This window comes from Pongo abelii, chromosome 16 (assembly GCF_028885655.2).
Source record: "Pongo abelii isolate AG06213 chromosome 16, NHGRI_mPonAbe1-v2.0_pri, whole genome shotgun sequence".
NCBI lineage: Eukaryota > Metazoa > Chordata > Mammalia > Primates > Hominidae > Pongo > Pongo abelii.
This window is the reverse complement of record NC_072001.2, coordinates 32,935,294-32,953,677: the sequence shown is the minus strand read 5'-3', so window position 1 is coordinate 32,953,677 and position 18,384 is coordinate 32,935,294. Positions and strand designations below refer to the sequence as shown.

At 45.4% G+C, this 18,384-nt stretch overlaps 1 protein-coding gene across 4 annotated transcripts in view; it reads right to left on the bottom strand.

Annotated features, from left to right (window-relative positions):
* The window catches only part of FAN1 (FANCD2 and FANCI associated nuclease 1), a 132,195-nt gene extending 114,016 nt beyond the window's left edge, over positions 1-18,179 (bottom strand). Inside the window, exons 1-10 of one of the 4 annotated variants that reach the window (XM_063716542.1) lie at positions 17,895-18,179; positions 16,430-16,554; positions 8,324-9,573; positions 8,027-8,211; positions 4,207-4,314; positions 2,659-2,790; positions 2,064-2,222; positions 1,859-1,977; positions 830-955; positions 237-392 (exon numbers count right to left, since the gene is read on the bottom strand). The gene's annotated coding sequence lies outside the window, so the exon portion shown is untranslated. Of the gene's footprint in view, positions 1-236; positions 393-829; positions 956-1,858; positions 1,978-2,063; positions 2,223-2,658; positions 2,791-4,206; positions 6,060-8,026; positions 9,574-16,429; positions 16,555-17,894 lie in introns of those variants that run through there. The other 3 variants (XM_054532470.2, XM_054532471.2, XM_054532469.2) reach the window with 3 other exon arrangements.
* Between the last annotated feature and the right edge of the window lie 205 nt (positions 18,180-18,384).

Sequence of the window (18,384 nt, the reverse complement as noted above, 5' to 3'; positions counted from 1 at the left end):
CGGGGTTTCACCATGTTGGTCAGGCTGGTCTCAAACCCCTGACCTCGTGATCCACCCGCCTCGGCCTCCCAAAGTGCTGGGATTACATGCCTGGCCCTACCTATGTGTTATTTTCTTTGATATTTCTTGGCAAGTGAAATTTTTCTGTGTCTCATAACATTGGCATCTTGTTACACTATAGCTAAATAAAGAATGTTTTTGCATCCCAAAAGTGATTCCAAAATATCATGCAATACCTCATCAAGAAACAGACGGGGCAATAGTGTTCTTTTGTCAAGGGCCACAGCAACACGGGAGACCATGCAGTACCTCCGGAACCAGGCCCACTTGTGCATCTCGGCACAGCAAGGCAGAGTGTCCAGCTCCAGGTCACAAGCAAGAGCTACCAGTACCTGCAGGCACCGAAAATGACAAACACAGGAACACTCAGAAATGCAGTGAACAGGCCAAGGTTTCTGTGGCTCCTTCTGCAGGACCTCCTATTCCAGGATGACTGCCATGGGCACAGCAAGGATACGGCCACCATCAGTGATGTGGCGATCTCTGACAGTTCCTAGCCACATGCCACACAACTGCTACAACACTTGTTGCCTGTATCAGGTGACAAGAACAGCTGTGCATCTCAAGGCATGCTAATAGTTACAGGCTTATGGTTTAAGGGTTTAGATTACATGATCATTTCTTGAGTTTTCTTCATATTTGACTTCAGCAATACCTACAGCTGCCCTCAGAGGCCTAAAACACACAAACAGACTGCACATGCCAGCTATCAATGGCTCTTTCAGTCAAATAGCCCTATTGTCACTTTAAAAAATAAGTGAAACATTACCTTAAAGAATGGGCTGTGGAGCAGCTATTTGCCACCCCTCACAATAGGATCTTCATATTCAAACTGCCTTTGCAAAGCTTTTGGAAGACCTTTCACCAAAGCAGCAAGAGCACTACCTGTAAAACTCTAAGAAACAACAGAACAGTATTCTATCGCGGGAATCCAGAGTACAGGGGAGGCTGACCATTTGTTTCTATGGTCAAATGTTTTATTATGTTGGTACTATTCCTTCTAAAATAAAAAAAAATGCTTATCAAAATTCTCAAGTAGGAAACAAGCTAAAAGAACATAAACACTAAAATAAAAAAGAGGAGTTTGAAGATTCATCTCAGAATGTTTGGTCTTGATTTCAGTACATCTGCTTCCAGAGAAATAGTCCCTCTCTGGCCCACAAATGCGGCCTGTCTGCTCACATGTGTAGGATCAAAATGGACTACTTTAGTCAGCAAAATAAAGGGGAGTCCATCAGTTAGCCTCATTGTCCAAGTCCAATCAACACAATCCTATGCTCATGGCTGTCGAGACAGATTTTCACAAAATCAAAGTCCAACTTGAACTCAGTATACACTGCAACATATGAAAAGTCTGGCTGTGACAAAGACTTCCTTATCCTTTTTCTTTTGAGACGGAGTCTCACTCTGTCACCAGGCTGGAGTGCGGTGGCGCCATCTCGGCTCACTCCAAACTCCACCTCCCTGGTTCAAGTGATTCTCCTGCCTCAACCTCCCGAGTAGCTGGGACTACGGGTGCCTGCCACCACGCCCATCTAATTTTTTGTATTTTTAGTAGAGTCCGGGTTTCACCGTGTTAGTCAGGATGGTCTTGATCTCCTGACCTCGTGATCCACCCGCCTCGGCCTCCCAAAGTGCTGGGATTACAGGCGTGAGCCACCGCACCCAGCCCAAGGCCTCCTTTTTCTTATGTGAAATTCCCCAACTCTTCTCAATGATTTAGAGGTTTAGATTACTAAAGCAACATTTTATTCCCCAAAGGTCACAAATCTAGAAATTGTACTAGAATGCTCCATACCAAAGCTCTTGTTTCCCCACCATTTTCTCCAAGCAGCCTATTTATGTTAATTGATTGCCCAAATTCAGTTGTAAGCAGCTTCCTCAATCTCTGAAGGGCCCACATTCTGTGACTGGTGGCTGAAGTGAGCAGAGAGAAAGTTATCAGAAGTCTGATGGTTTCTTCCAAGTAGGAAGACAGATGTAACTGTAATGGTGCCCTTTACCTAGGTCACTCAGTTGTGCGCAAGCTGCCAGCAAGGCCACAAGGCGAGGGACGATGCTTCTGTTAGAGGCAAGGTTGAGTCGGAAGTCTAACAGACATGTCACCAAGTCCATAGATGGACAGGAGAGGACGCAGCGGTCAGAGAGGAGTTCTTTAGGGCCTGTGAATGAACACTGTAAATATCCCTGTGTTTCACAAGCTAGGGACCAACCCATAAGAAGCCAACGAACAAGGGTGGCTTCACCCAGCCCCACCCACCAGAAGGCAACAGCTGGTGTGCCCATGCATGCCACTGCGAGTCGGTGAGCCTCGCTCTTCACACTCACACTTCCACTGTCAACCAAAAGCCTAAGAACCGCACCAGCAACAACTCCTTCAACACCAGGTGAGGAGGAGTGTGAGCCTGACAGCTGGACGGCGGGGACAGCTCTCTGTGTTCTATTCCATGCCTCAGCGGGGCCTGTGGGAGCACTCACTCCAACACAGCAGAAGGCAGGCCGTCAAGCACTACATGGACACGTGCACGTGTCCATGTTGCTCCAGAAACAATCCACAGCCAGTCACGTAACCTTGATCGCCATAAGCCCCTCCCTTACCAGCAGCTGGCATGATGGGATAGATGGTGAAGCACCAGCCCCAGCCGTTCACAGGCCTGTCGCTGATAAACTTCCACTTTAACTCATCCCCCGGGATGCACAGCTCGCTGGACCAGTCGGACCACTCTCAGCCTGGGGGAGGAAAGCGCACCCTGGGGTTAGCTTCACTCCATCACTCAGTCAACACAAACTTCCTTAGACGCAAAGCAGAATGATTTCCGTCATGTGTGAAGAGCAAGTTCCTCCAATCCAAGCTCTCCCAAGCCGAAGTGCACAGTGACACATCACTCTTGGGATTCACATTTTAATACACACCATTCTTCAGCAAACACGCTTGAGCCCCTGTACCAGGTACCCAGGAACTGAGGGCAGGCGGGCAGGCACTGCCCTGGCAGAAGCCACCACCCAGTGGGGAAATGACCCCACCAGCCATGATACAGTGAGTGGCCTCCGGGTCTCCAGCACACACCAGGCCAGGGGCCATTGGGACGTTTCCGGGAAAGCTCTGATACAACCAGGTGGCCAGGCAGCAGAAGGAAGAACCCTAGCTCTCCCAACAAAAGGCCCATGTGTGTGGTTCAGCACGGCCCAGAGGAGGCTGCCCTTGAGGGAGCAGAGGGCCTGGCTGCTGCGGACATGAGCGGCGGTGTACTACAGCATCTCAGAAGGCCAAGAGAACCCCGCCAGATTTCTGCTTCAGAAGGACCATCTGGCAGCAGCTCAGGGGTGGCCCATAAGCACTTTCTGCTGGACGCAGAAATACGGTCACATCCAACAACACTACTGAAAACTACACTGGCAAACATCTGTCAAAGCACCAGAAAAACCCACGCCCACTGGGACCATACCAGTTCATGCAAAGCTTTACTTAACTAAGTAACGCTGTGTGAATAAAGTTTTCCTGGGACACAGCCACGCCCATTCACTGGCATCCAGTCTGCATGTTGTTATGACAGAGTCTGCATTACCTGGCCCTTTACAGGAAACACTCGAGATGAAGGATAAAGAGGTCTTAGAAAGTGCATTCACACACCCCTGCACTGCCAATTCTAAAACACTTGGTAAAAGAGCATTTCACAAGCCCCCAAAGACATCCTGATCTGTCCCTGCTGGCCTCATGGAGCCCAGCAGCAGAGACAAGCCGGACACGTGGCTACCTCCACCTACATACAGAAGTCACTCCACACATGGCCATGCCCTCACTGCAGCCAGTAAGAAACAAACCCCTTGAAGAAGCTCTGTAGTATGCCAACCATGACCTCCCACGAGCCCTGGCACCCCACGTCTCCAGCACCTTCTGCAACTGTCTGGTGAGACAGGGCCCATCTGACAAGGATGTGGTGCACACATCACAGATAATTACTGTATTTAAAAGTATGGGAAAGAGGCAAGCAAACCCACTGTGTTTCACAGCTAAATAGCATATTGTCCCTTCCTGAAGACTTCGATGAGAATATGGTAGCAGCATTCTATCCTATAAATATGAAGGTTTGTGTCTACGGAGACACAGGTGGGCAGATCATGCCCTGCTCAACCTCCTGTCCTTACCTGACTGCACGGAGACGATCCTGTTGATGTCGTCCATGATTGTGAGAGGATTGTGGCACCTCTCTGTGGAGCACTGCCAGTCAAATTGCACCCTGAGTCCTTCTGCACCTGGAGGACAGGCGAGCACAAAACATAGCAACCACTCCAGATCAGCACCCAAAGTAGAAACAGTGCACCAAGGAGAAACAGTGAGACTAAAACCACATTTAACAGCTAATGAATAGCAGAAAGTCAGAAAGAACTGGCCTCAAAGATAAGCATCTCAGACTGACCACCCTTTCCCCAGCTCATCCCCACTGAAGATTATGTCTGTGGACTGGAAGGCCAGAAATCACTTCCACTTGGCCAATTTGTTTTGTGCAGTCACTCCCGGGCAGACTTTCCTACTGCAACCCCACTCCCCTGATCAAGCTTTACAGCGAACATCACACTGACCAGGGGGTGCGGGAATGCCCAGTGTGCAGCCAAGTCAGAAGGCAGTTGTGGGTCACCTGGGAAGTGAGGGGCATTTGAGGTGAGGAGCACCTCAACTTCTGCCATGTCCAGAGAACTGGAGAACCGCTTGGTATGGAGAACCCGCACATCTGGTGTGAGAGGTGTGCAAGCAGAGGCACAAGAGTTTTCCTTCAGGCTGGAAGATCTTTAAGGTCTAGCAGGGGATGGCACTGAGGGGCCAGGAAAGAGGCAGGGGAGGAAGGAGGGAAGAAGGAGGGATGTGGGGCACGGGCTCAGGTCCCCTCTTAGGGTTACAGGTCCCCTCTTAGGGTTACAGTCTGAGAGGCTCAGACTGGTTTTAAGATACTATCTCTGGATGCTCTGTTTGGGGCTGATTCTGGGGGGCCACAGGAGGTGGGGAGTAGAAGCAGGAACACAGGGAGGCAGCTAGGATGTGACTGCTGGGATGACAAACCGGGTGAGACCCCACAGTGCTCTAGCCCAGAATGTCTAGAGTGAGGGAAAAATGGTTGAATTTGGAATATATTTTAAAAGCAGAGAAAACAGGATTTTCTGGTGGACTGGATATAAAGTGAGAGAGAAACAGAAGAGAAAAAGGGTCACAAAATTTTCGTCTAGGCAAATGCTGACTAGAAATACCCTTTGTTCTTTAAATTTCTATCATGAAGTAATAGCTTAAAGTTTAAAAATGCTTTTCTGGGGCAGATGTAGTGGTACACGCCTGTAATCCCAGCATTTTGGGAGGCCTAGGCAGGAGCTCGCTTGAGCTCAGGAGTTCAAGACAAGCCTGGACAACATAGTGAAATCCTTTCTCTATATAAAATTTTAAAAATTAGCTGGGCACGGCCTATAGTCCCAGTTACTCAGGAGGCTAAGGAAGGGGAATCGCTTGAGCCCAGAGGCTGGGGCTGTACTGAGCCAAGATCATGCCACTGTACTCCAACCTGGGTGACAAAGTGACAAAGCTTTTCTGAATCTCACCTCATTCTAAAAGTTCAAGAAAACTGATTTCACATAAAAATGAGCAAGATACAAGTATAAGACCAAATACAATAAAAAGTTATTGTTAGAAAAAGGGAATAGGCTGGGCACGGTGGCTCACACCTGTAATTCTCAACACTTTGGGAGGCCCAGCTGGGAGGATCGCTTGAGCCCAGGAGTTTAAGACAAGACTGGGCAACATAGAGAGACTCGTCTCCACAAAAAATAAAAATAAGTTAGCCAAGCATGGTGGCACAAGCCTGTAGTCCCAGCTTCTCAGAAGGCTGACGGGGAAGGATGGCTCGAGCCTGGGAGGTCAAGGCTGCAGTGAGTCAGAATCATGCCACTGCACTGCAGCCTGGGTGACAGAGCAAGACTCTGTCTCCAAAACAAAAGTGAGAATAAGGAACAAAATAACATCCTTATACGCAATAAAAGCAGGCCAGAAAGATATGTCCCCAAAACATGTCAACCCTATAATCTATCATTTCAAAACAAATTGAGTGAAATTAGAAAAATGATACAAGACATGAAAGAACCACATAAATCAGACTTAGGAAAATGAAAAAACTAAATAAAGCTGAAGACAGAATTACAATGAAAACAAAACTACATTCCAATGGAGACTTTATAAAACAGAGTGTAAAATCAAATAAACACAGCAGATGCTACCTTAAGACAAATAGGAAAAAAAAGAGGAAGTTTTTAAAAAATAAACAGAGGTAAAAAGTACGTGAAAGAGAAAGTAACCAACACGAACTCTAAAAAGCATGAGGTATCCAACACATGGAGAGTTACCAAGTGTCCCTAGAAAAGACTGCTAAGCAAGGCTACAGAACAAACACTGCAGACTGCAATTCAAGAGAATGTCCTGCAAAACAGACTTGGGATGACAGACTAAAAGAGCACCCCTTACCAGAGAACATCACCGAGAATCGGCACATGAACGCACATTCTAGTGAAATCACCGAAAAAACACACGCAGCTTCTAACCAAGAACATCACCGAGAATGGCTGCACGAACATACATTCTAGTAAAACTACCAAAAAAACACACGCGGCTCCTACCCAAGAACATCACCGAGAATGGCCACATGAACACACATTCTAGTGAAATCAACGAAACAACACACGCATCTCCTAACTGAGAGCATCACCAAGAACGGCCACACAAACATATATTCTAGTAAAACTACCAAAAAAACACACACGGCTCCTAATCGAGAACATCACCAAGAACAGCCACATGAACGTATATTCTACCGAAATCACCAAGAAAACACACGCAGCTTCTAACCGAGACCACTACCGAGAACGGCCACATGAATGTATATTCTAGAAAAACTACCGAAAAAACACACGCGGCTCCTAACCAAAAACATCACCGAGAACGGCCACACGAATGCACATTCTAGTAAAACTACCAAAAAAACACATGTGGCTTCTAACTAAGAACATCACAGAGAATGGCCACACGAACGTATATTCTAGTGAAATCACCAAAAAAACACACGCGGCTGCTAACCGAGAACATCGTCGAGAACAGCCACACCAACGTAAATTGTAGTAAAACTACCAAAAAAACCACACGTGGCTTCTAACTGAAAACATTACTGAGAATGGCCACACGAACGTACATTCTAGTGAAATTACCGAAAAAACACACTCGGCTTCTAACCAAGAACATCACCGAGAATGGTCACACCAATGTATATTCTAGTAACATTACCGAAAAAACACACGTGGCTTCTAACTGAAAACATTACCGAGAACAGCCACACAATCATATATTCTAGTAAAATTACCAAAAAACACATGCAGCTTCTAATCGAGAACATTACCGAGAATGGCCACACCAACGTATATTCTAGCAAAATTACTGAAAAAACAGACGTGACTTCTAAGGGGAAAAGATGCTATCATTATCACACTTTCACAGAGGAAAAAGACATGATCCAAGGCTTTAATACCCAGAAAAACTACCTTTCAAATTCAAAGCACAAAAACTCTCATGGACAAGTCTGATCTCAGGGGCCAATGAGGAATTCACTAGAGTGCACTTCAGACCCCACGAGGACCAGTCAGTAAAACTAGGACTCGAAGATTGAAAGAAAGTATAGTATGTAACAGCTATTATGCTCTTGTAGATGCAGTATAATTATTTTAATAAATTTGAGAAAATTAGGGCATATTCTAAGATTTTTAAGAATTTTAGTAATTATACTGATGTTGGCAGTATTTAAATTATATCCTAAGTCTGTCGTGTATGCAGTGTGGTTATGTAAAGCAAATGAAAAATCATGAGATATTTTATCAAACACTCTTGGAACCAGGATTTGATATGGAAGAAAGGAGAGGCAGATGTAAAAGAAAAAGTACAGACCTTGTACTTTTGAATTTGAGTAGAAGGAATCAGCATATTAGCCAGGCGAGGTGGCATGCGTCTGTACTCCTAGCTGCTCAGGAGGCTGAGGCAGGCGGATCACTTGAGCCCAGGAATTCGAGGCTACAGTGAGCTATAATTGCACTACTGCACTCCAGCCTGGGTGACAGAGCAAGATCCTGTCTCTAAACAAGTAAATACATAAATAAAATATAAAACAAAAGGAAAAAAATTTTAAGTATCAGTATGAACTCAAAAGAATCCAGGGCAGACCCCAGGTGAAGAGTGGCAACCTACAAAAAACCGAGGACACCTTGTGTAGACTGCCTGGACGCTACCGAAGACCACTGGAATCACTTTGGGAGCCACACTGAAGCGGCTGCCACTGTCTAGAAACAGGATAATCTCAGCTTCAACAAAGATAATCACAACAGAGTAAAACAATCACATTATGTTTCAATCCATGAGTTCACAATAATATCAAAAATAAACAGATCACCTTCAAGAAATGATAGAAAACCAAGTCATTCTCTGGTAAACAGAAGGAAGACTCAAGCTTTTATCTTGTCTCTCTCAGGCAAACTGCACCTTGGGCAACCAACTGTAGGATGAGGGGAAATGTCCCTTTATAAGAAAGTATTCCAGCTAATAAATAAGCAAGAAATGATTCCACTAGAATAGTACCATTTGTAGCCCCTCGTGGGCCAATGGCCTCAGGTGCTAATAAGCCTCAGGGACTGCTGATGTCACAAAGGAAAGACAGGCAGGCAGGAGGTGCCTGCTGAGGCTGAGTCACAACCACTAAGGAGCTGGCGAAAGGGCCGGAACTTATGGGCCTCCGAATCGGGCAGCACCTTGCAGAAGGATGGGCCTGAGGAACACACTGAACAGCAGCACCCGTGTCCAGTCAGCAGATCCAGGCTGCAGTGAAGCCTGCCGGATCAAAGGCTGGGGCCTCAACAATTTTCTTCTTAATAATTTTTCTTGAGTTGTTAAAAAGAAAAGAAAGAGATACACATGGGTAACAGAAGCTGTCCAGAAATGCAAGTCAGTGATGGCTCAACATCAGGAGAGCATCACTCAGAGGGATGTCAGGGGACACGCCGAGGGCTTCCGGAATCTGCCACAGGTTATGTCTAGACTTAGTTCATGATGACTAGGGTGTCTACCTGATTATCATGAAGCTAAACATTTACTTTGTGTGACTTCCTGTGTCACGATTTATTGTGCAAAAGAAGTTTGTTGGAAAAGGGGAGAAAAGTGATTCTAAAGCAAGTCTGTAACTTCTTTTTATAAAATGGAGATGGTTGTTTCTACTAAAAGCAATTACAGAATCACATCGTTCTGAAGGTGGGAAAGGCTGCAGCTCCTCCCTGGGGCTAGCTCCTGTATCTGGTATCTTCACTGTGCCACTGGTGGAGGTGTCATCAGTGTAAGGGTGGCTACTCTCCACCACCACAGGCTGAGAAGAGAGATGGCTGCTCTGCGAGTCTTGTGGCCACATCCTCCAACTCGGTGACGCAGAGCTCCAACAGCATATCTGCCACCTGGGGAGGAAGCAAGGACATGAATGAGGGGGCCGACAGCCCCACACCTGGTCACCTGCATGCCACCTCTGCCCGTCCTGCTCAGGAGCTCCACAAGGACAGCGTGGCAGAGTGGAGGGCTTGGAGTTTGAGAAATTGAGTTCAAATCAGAGCTTGGCTTCCTTGCACATAAAACAGAGACAGCACAGAGCTTGTAAGATGCTGTGAAGCTTAGAGATGATCTATATTAAAAAGTAGTTGGGGCCAGACGCTGTGGCTCACGCCTGTAATCCCAGCACTGTGGGAGGCCGAGGCAGGTGGATCACCTGAGGTCAGGAGTTCAAGATCAGCCTGACCAACATGGAGAAACCCCATCTCTACTAAAAATACAAAATCAGCCGGGCGTGGTGGCGCATGCCTATAATCCCAGCTACTCAGGAGGCTGAGGCAGGAGAATCGCTTAAACCTGGGAGGCGGAGATTGTGGTGAGCCTGAGATTGCACCATTGCACCCAGCCTGAGTGACCCAAGCGAAACTGCATCTCAAAAAAAAAAAAAAAAAAAGTCATTGGGTGGAGGACAGTGGCTCACATCTGTAATACAAGCACTTTGGGAGGCTGAGGCAGGCAGATCACTTAAGGTCAGGAGTTCGAGACCAGCCTGGCCAATATGGTGAAACCCTGTCTCTACTAAAAATACAAACGATTAGCTGGGCTTCGTGGCCTGCACCTGTAGTCCCAGCTACTCAGGAGGCTGAGGCAGGAGAATTGCTTGAACTCAGGAGGTGAAGGTTGCAGTGAGCTGAGATCACGCCACTGTGCTCCAGCCTGAGCGACAGAGAGATATTCTACCTCAAAAAGAAAAGAAAAAAAAAGTAGTTGGAAGGCTCCCAACACACACAACACTTAATATGTGCCAGTTGATAAAATGAAACACCGTGGTGACAATAGCTTCATTTTACACCAAGACAAAATTACTTCCTAGTGAGTAAAGTTGGCATCGGAAACAAAAACATCAAGGGAAGGAGCGCCCAGTAGGTGAAAATGACCACAATCCTAGAAAGCAAGGGAGCCCAGTGGGAGGGGCGGGTATCAGGAGCCATCAAGCCGCCCAGGCCAGACAGAGACAGGGAGAGTCTGTGACAGAAGGGACCACCGACCCCAACACAGCTGCCCCTCCTGACCCAGTACACTAGGGGTCAGACCCATACCACATTCTCAACAATCCACAATGTTCTTATTTTATTTTTAAAATTATTGGTGATTCACATCTTTTACAATTAAAGTTAAGAGTGGTGATTATAAGCTCTGTTATTTTTAAAAATAAATGAGAGAATACATCGTAATAGCAATAATCTATTAACTCCAAAATTTTCAATCCAGAAAAAATAAAATTCTTCTAATGCCCATTCTATACTTTTTAGAAATATATTTTTTTTCTATTTTTCCTCACATTTAGGTAAGAAATAGCTTTGCTTAGTAAATGTGTTATTATATATTAATAACAAACTAATATCATTATCATATAGGCATGATTTTAAATCTAAATTTGTCTCTCTTTTTGAGTCACAAATATCAGGTCAGGGCAAGACACAGAAATAGCCATCTTGCCAATGTGGCAAGGGCAATATGAAAACAGCCATATCCTTATTCCTGTCTCTCCTGGAACCTAGTTGAGTTACTGAAAGCAGATGTTGGCATCATCAAGCGCCCATGCGCAGAGTCAACCAGGGGCTCTGGCCTTCAGAAGGTTGCCCTGCCAAGCGTGTCATCTGCAGAGGGGTCATGACCGAGCTGGGGCTCAGAGCACTCAGGGTTCCAACCCATCTCTTCCACCTACCAGCAAAGTGAGTGTCCTCAAGCCAGTAATAACCTCTCAGCCTCAGTGTCCTCGTCCATATATAAAGGTAACCCCTACTCGCCGTACTGAGAATGCAGGGATGTGCATGGCAAATGCTTAGCATTATTATAAATCGAAGTTCTCATTCATACCCTTCCCTCTCACAAATGCAATAAACTTATGAAAAATAATAATAGTGCTTATGGCAATTCACCTCGATTTCATCTCTCAGAATTATGCCAAGTAACTCGTCTCAAAAAACTAGAAAAAAGGAAATCTACAGTTTTTTATTTCTTCATGAATAGCAGATGAAGAAATAACAAGCCCCTAAAATATCCACCAAACCTTTGCTGTGCTTTCAAGGCTGCTCAACTCTACTTAAGTACTTTATCGTTTTGGTGATCATGTAAGTTACTAAAATTTCTGACTATCAGAGCTTTAACGTTCCAGAATTGCATATAAAGGACTATGAACTTGCATTTAATGATTTTTTTAAAAAATCTAATTCTACTTAAAAACTTTAGAAGTTCTTTTAAAGAGAATATTCTTCTAACTAAAGCCAAAAATCCTAATAGGCACAGAAACTGCCTAAACTGAGTGACAGAGTAAGACTTTCCTCCACACCAAGTAGCCACCCAGAGAAATGGATGAAGTGTCTGCAGCCAGGAAGGACATCTCAGGCCCGGCCACTTTGCCTTTAACTTCATAGTCTGAGGGCACTGTGCCTGTGAGGATATATAGGTCTTCCCCACTGCCACACTGTGGGGTCAAAGCCTGTGTTGAGATTCACGTACCACCGTTCCTGGAAGGACTGAGTCATCGGGCTGAATTTCTGAGAATGAACGTGGCTACCTGGAGATCACTGCTAAGGGAGAAACGGTACAGCTGTCCTCTTTGGTAATCAGAATCAAGGTAACCTGTATTCAAGGCTTGCTTACTTCCCAGGCTGTTCTCAGAGGTGATGGCCTCTGCCTCATTAATCGCCTCCTCAAGGTTGCTGTTGGGGTCATTGATCTGCGGCTCTACCAGCCATCGCTGCTCGGCCCCGCAGGGCGCAGGGCGCAGGGCGCCGGGCGCGGAACGCGGAGTACAGGGGGATGCGGTCCCCTGTGTTGTAGAGGGTGGTGAAGCCCTCAGCGCCCTCCCCGCGCTGACAGATCTTCACGTGGGAATCGGACGCCAGCTCCGCAGATGGGGTCCCGGCGTATAAGAACTTGTCACATTCACCAAAGCTGGCTTCCTCCTCGCCCACGAGCCGGCCTTCCAGCAGCCTGGCCAGGGCTAGGAGGCTGCCTAGCGCGAGCCAGCGCCCGGTGCCCATGGCGGCCTCTGCGAGCGTGGCGGGGCCAAGCGGCTGGGCTGCCGCGGCACGAGCTCTGCGGGCTGGTCGGGGAACGCGCCACGCAGCCCAGCAGGGTAGGGAAGGGACAAATCATTTTTTAAAAGATGCACAAATCAGTTCTAAAACAGGTAAACAGACCTTGCTCCTGCCTCTGCATGGAGACCCAAGGAGTAAGTGAAATTCATTATAAATGATGACATTCCAGAACATAACTCACTGAAGGACAGCAAAAGCATTCAGTGAAACCTATCAACAAGAGTATCTTTAGTCTTGAGATTGAAATGTACCTAACATTTTTTTTATGCGGGTGTCTTAAAACATGCGCACGCACACACACACACACACACACAGAAAATATGTCTAGAAGAATTGCTGAGGAAGAAAATCACTAGTGGCATATCCTTAAACATGAATTATAGCTTAATACTAACATTAAAATTGATGGGTTACAACCTGGATAATGTCTCATAAATAAATTGGGGGGAAATAAACATATTATCCTTTTACCTAAAACAAAAATGTTGCCTTCCTCAGAATAAGTTCTGCATTAAATCCTCAAACCAGGAGACTGCCAAAAATGACAAGTTGATTCCAGGCACCTAATTCATAAATAGAGGCCTTCTTATTACCATGGATGGTTATAAATAATTTCTGTAGGACATATTTTCTGCCAGCAGTAACAGCATAATAAATCAATGGTTCCAAATGTAATTAAAAATAAAGTGTTTGTCCCCAAGGTGGGAAGGCTGGCAAGGGAGTACACATGAGCAGGGGCTGGCCTGGTGTGGGGAGTGCCTCCGAGGGCTGGGGAGGGCATCCACCACATGGGGGGTTGGAGAGACACAGCCAGGCCAAGTGAGGAAGGTGCCACACTCTGGGTCAACATGGAGGTGAGGGGAGGGCCAGAGGTCACGTAGGGTGACCATGCAGGTCCATGGAGGCAGACTGGTTCTGAGTGCCAGAGGCTGTACAGAGGAAGAAGAGTGCCCACCACAGAGTGGGGGACAGCCAAGATCGGAGGTTGGTTATCTAAGGGGACTGAACTGTAAGTAAGTAGCCTGCTGATGACACGAGCCAGGTTTCCCACTTTCAGAGAAGAAAGGTATAAATACAGAAAGGGTGAAAACTAGAATGAATCCTAGTTGGATTACAATCAATCATATTGGTGTGAACTGGTGGTTTTCCATATACGTAAATATATAACAACATAAATACTGATGTAGGCCAAACACGGTGGCTCATGCCTGTAATCCCCGTACTTTGAGAGGATGAGGCAGACAGATCACTTGAGCCCAGGAGTTCAAGAGCAGCCTGGGCAACATGGCGAAACTCTATCTCTAAAAAAAAAAAAAGAAAAAAATACAAAAATTAGCCAGGTGTGGTGGTGCATGCTTGTAGTTCCAGCTACTTGGGAGGCTGAGGATGGCTTGAGACCAGGAAGTAGAGGCTGCAGTGAGCCAAGATCATGCCACTGTACTCCAGCCTGGACAACAGAACAAGACCCTGTCTAAAAACAAACAAACAAACAAACAAAACCAAAAAAAACCCACAAAAACTGATGTATGTACCTATTATGTTACACACACACATATTCATTCTCTAGCTCTGTCACCCAAACAGCAACAAGCACACAAAGGGCCCAGATCTTGACCTCTAAATGCCCTTCTCCACCAGAAAGAAGTAGGACATCTTAAAGAAACAACTGATTCCTATGTTGGAGCATAAAACATCTTGTTGAGCCTGGAATTTTGTGTTGTGCCAAAAAGCAAGGAAATACTCAAAGAATGATGGGAATATGCCAGAAGAACAGATAAAATTCTACCAACTATTTAAAGAAGAATTAACCTGAATCCTTCACCAACTCTTCTAAAAAACAGAAGAGAAAGGCACAGCCTCCAACTCAACCTATGAAGCCAATAATGCTATAATATCCAAACCAAAGACATCACAAGAAAACTACAGAGCCACATCCCTTATGAATACAGATGTAAAAATCTTCAACAAAATAGCAGCAAACCAAATCTAGCAACATATAAAAGCATTATACACCAAAAAAATTTGGAAAGAGGGAGAGTAGGAATAAGCCCTGTGGTACTGGACTGGAATTAAAAGTACTGATTTGGGCTGTTAATGGATTTTATTATACAGATAAATGCAGAAGGATAAATAAATGCTCATGTGTATAGGTCTATTTGCTGAGAGGGTCTAACCAAAGACACTTAGTAGCAATTAGCAAGCACCCAGATCTTGGTTTCCAAATCCTACAAGCCATTAGCAGGAACCATGGCTTCTCGGAGAAATGGCTGATTCCAGGCAGGGGCAGGGTAGGTGAAAGATAAGTCTAAAGCACGGTTGTGCCAGAAATGAAAGAAGAACCCTAAGAATTATGGGAACACATCAGACAATGGAACCAGTCCACAGGGGTCCTAATGACCAGTCCACAGGAGTCCCAATGACCAATCCACGGGAGTCCCAATGACCGAGTCCAAATGACCAGTCCACAGGAGTCCCAATGACCGAGTCCAAATGACCAGTCCACAGCAGTCTCAATGACCGAGTCCCAATGACCAGTCCACGGGAGTCCCAATGACCAAGTCCCACTGACCAATCCACGGGAGTCCCAATGACCGAGTCCCAGTGACCAGTCCACAGGAGTCCCAATGACCGAGTCCCAGTGACCAGTCCATGGGAGTCCCAATGACTGAGTTTCAATGACCAGTCCACGAGAGTCCCAATGACCAAGTCCCAATGACCAGGTCCCAGTGACCACTCCACAGGAGTCCCAATAACCAAGTCCCAATGACCAGTCCACGGGAGTCCCAATGACCAGTCCACAGGAGTCCCAATGACCAAGTCAGGGACAATTTGGGTGTCAAATAATGATAGTAACAAATGTCACTATTTGACTAAAACAGGAACTCCTGAATCTATACAATATAAAGATAGATAGGTAGGTAGGTAGAAGACAGACAGATGAGAAGGGAAAGCTCTCTCTTGCAAAAGAATGGCAATGATTACATTCCAGAAGTAACAATAAATACGAAAAATGAAAATGTGACAACCACCACAGTAATAATGGATTCAGCTAGAATCTTTAAGATGCTAAAAACTGGGAGGTAAAAGTATGATGAGGAACAAGACATTGACATAATCTCAAAAGTATCTCCCCATGAGTACTTAACACACTAACTGACTTCCAGTGGAGAAACTTGGCAGAGACCCTTAACCAAGTGATAAGCTATATCACCAATAATGCAGCAAATCAGCAATGCCTGAGTCCCAACAGAGGCACTGAAAAGAATTCTGCACCATTCCTGTGGTGTCTGACAAAACGAAGAACTGAAGGACTATTCCACACTGAAGACTCAAGAGGCAGCATGCAATCCTAGGTTGGGTGTTAGACCTATAAGGATACTATTGGGATGATGAGCAAAATCCGAATATGTCTGTGGGTTTGAAAGTAATCCTGGATCAAGCTGCAGTCCTTGATACTCAAGGAATACACGCAGAAGCAGTAAGCAGTGACAGGGACTGTGTCCTGCGGCATTCCCACAAATGCTTGGAAGATGCTAAGAAGTGGAAAGCCCAGGTGAATGGGATGGGAATACACTGTGTTCGACTCCTAAATACTATTTCTACTTCTGTGTACATTTAAGATTATTTCACAATACAAAGTGAAAAAAGAATGCCTCTTTACCTCTTCAGTTTTGGTCATGGTTTCTGCAATGATGCTCGCAGCTCCCAGGTCATCCGTCACTGTGATAAATGGCCCAGTGGAGGCTGAGGGGGCCAATGGGTCACCACGTCCTCAGAGGAAACAATCTAGTCGAACAGTGCACAGTAGGGGAAGTTTAAGTGGAAAAACTTTTTTTTTTATAGCCGAATTAAGTTCTTTTAATAGATTGCATATATAAATGTTTAGCCATACTCTTAGATCAACTCTTTAAGAGTAGAACTTTATATCCAATTTACATGCTCTAGATACCACCTTTCTTATTTTTTACAGTAAGGTCTGGTATTTAAATACCCACTTGTACACTGACAGCTTTAAGAAAAACAGGACACAGAGGGAGTTGTCATTTTTAGCAGCAATGAAATACCACTAACCCCTTTTTACATACCGAATTCAAGTCACTGTCAGAGGTGAGTGCACCACAAAGTCACCAGGTACAAAATTGTTAGTTCATTTTTAAATTAATAACTTGAAATTACCTCTGCCCCCCACCCCATTACATCTTTTTATAAACAGCAAACATTTTGCTATTTTATACATAGGCTAGCAGGCTTGTTTCAATATCAAAGTGCTAATTCAAAACTCAAAAACATAACACATTTCCTACTCAAGTCCCAAATGCTTTATCTAAAACTACTTGGGCTGTTTAGAATGTTCCAGATTTTACAGAGGTAACATGGTGCCTACCAGACATAGCCACTACCACCCCCAGTCGGGCCTAGGACAGTTGTGCAAAGCCAAGTACATTCATATTTTCAAGAAAAACTATTAATATTCACAGCAGGTCACATGAACCAGACTAAAATGAGTTCACATATCTTCAAGTTGGTTCTTTCCCCCAAGGTAAGTTACTAAAATTCAGAACTTTAAGGTTTCAGAATTGCAGATAAAGGACTGTGAACTTGTATTTAATGTGTTTTTTTGTTTTTGTTTTTGTTTTTTTTTTTTGACAGAGTCTTGCTCTGTCGCCCAGGCTGAAGTGCAGTGGCGCGATCTCGGCTCACTGCCAGCTCTGCCTTCCCGGGTTCACGCCATTCTCCTGCCTCAGCCTCCCGAGTAGCTGGGACCACAGGCGCCCACCACCAGCCCAGCTAATTTTTTGTATTTTTAGTAGAGACAGGGTTTCACCATGTTAGCCAGGATGGTCTGGATCTCCTGACCTCGTGATCCGCCCGCCTCAGCCTCCCAAAGTGCTGGGATTACAGGTGTGAGCCCCCACGCTCGGCCATGATTTTTTAAAAAACGAAATCTAATTGCACGTAAGCACTTTAAAAGCTCCTTTACCGAGAATATTCTTCTAAGTAAATCCAAAAATCAAAGCGGGAGGCACAGAAACAGCCTAAACTAAAAGACAGGATGAGACTTTCCTAGACACAAAGTAGCCACCTTTTCCTTTCTGATCTAACACTGCTTTACGATTCGCTTTTACCTCTCTCTTTTCTTGCCATGGATATGGACTCAGTCTGTCTTCGATATCAACAGCCAACATGCATTCTTCTCCATTCATGGGACTAGCCATTGCAGAAGCGTCGGAAGGGGCCGCCGAGGAGAACGAGGAGCACTCCACCGGGGCGATCATGGCGGCCGGCATCAGGGCCCCCACTACGGCATCTCTGTCAGGACACAAAGCCAGGCCTGTGGTGAGCTGCTCCTTCTCCACTGCACCACAGGAAGCGGACAGGCAGGACTTGCACTCACTGAGGCATTTCCTCATTTTTACTGAATACATGTAAAAGAGTTTTGGAAAAATACCAAACATTATTACCATGTATCCTTTGGCTAATAGCTAAAATGTTTACTCTGGATCCTATTTATTTGGAAAACCAGAGTAATGGCAGGTGAAAAACTGCCAAACATAAAAACCAGACCAGAATGAGACTCTGGCTCCCCCTGAGAAATCCTCTTGGGCTGCTGTGAGA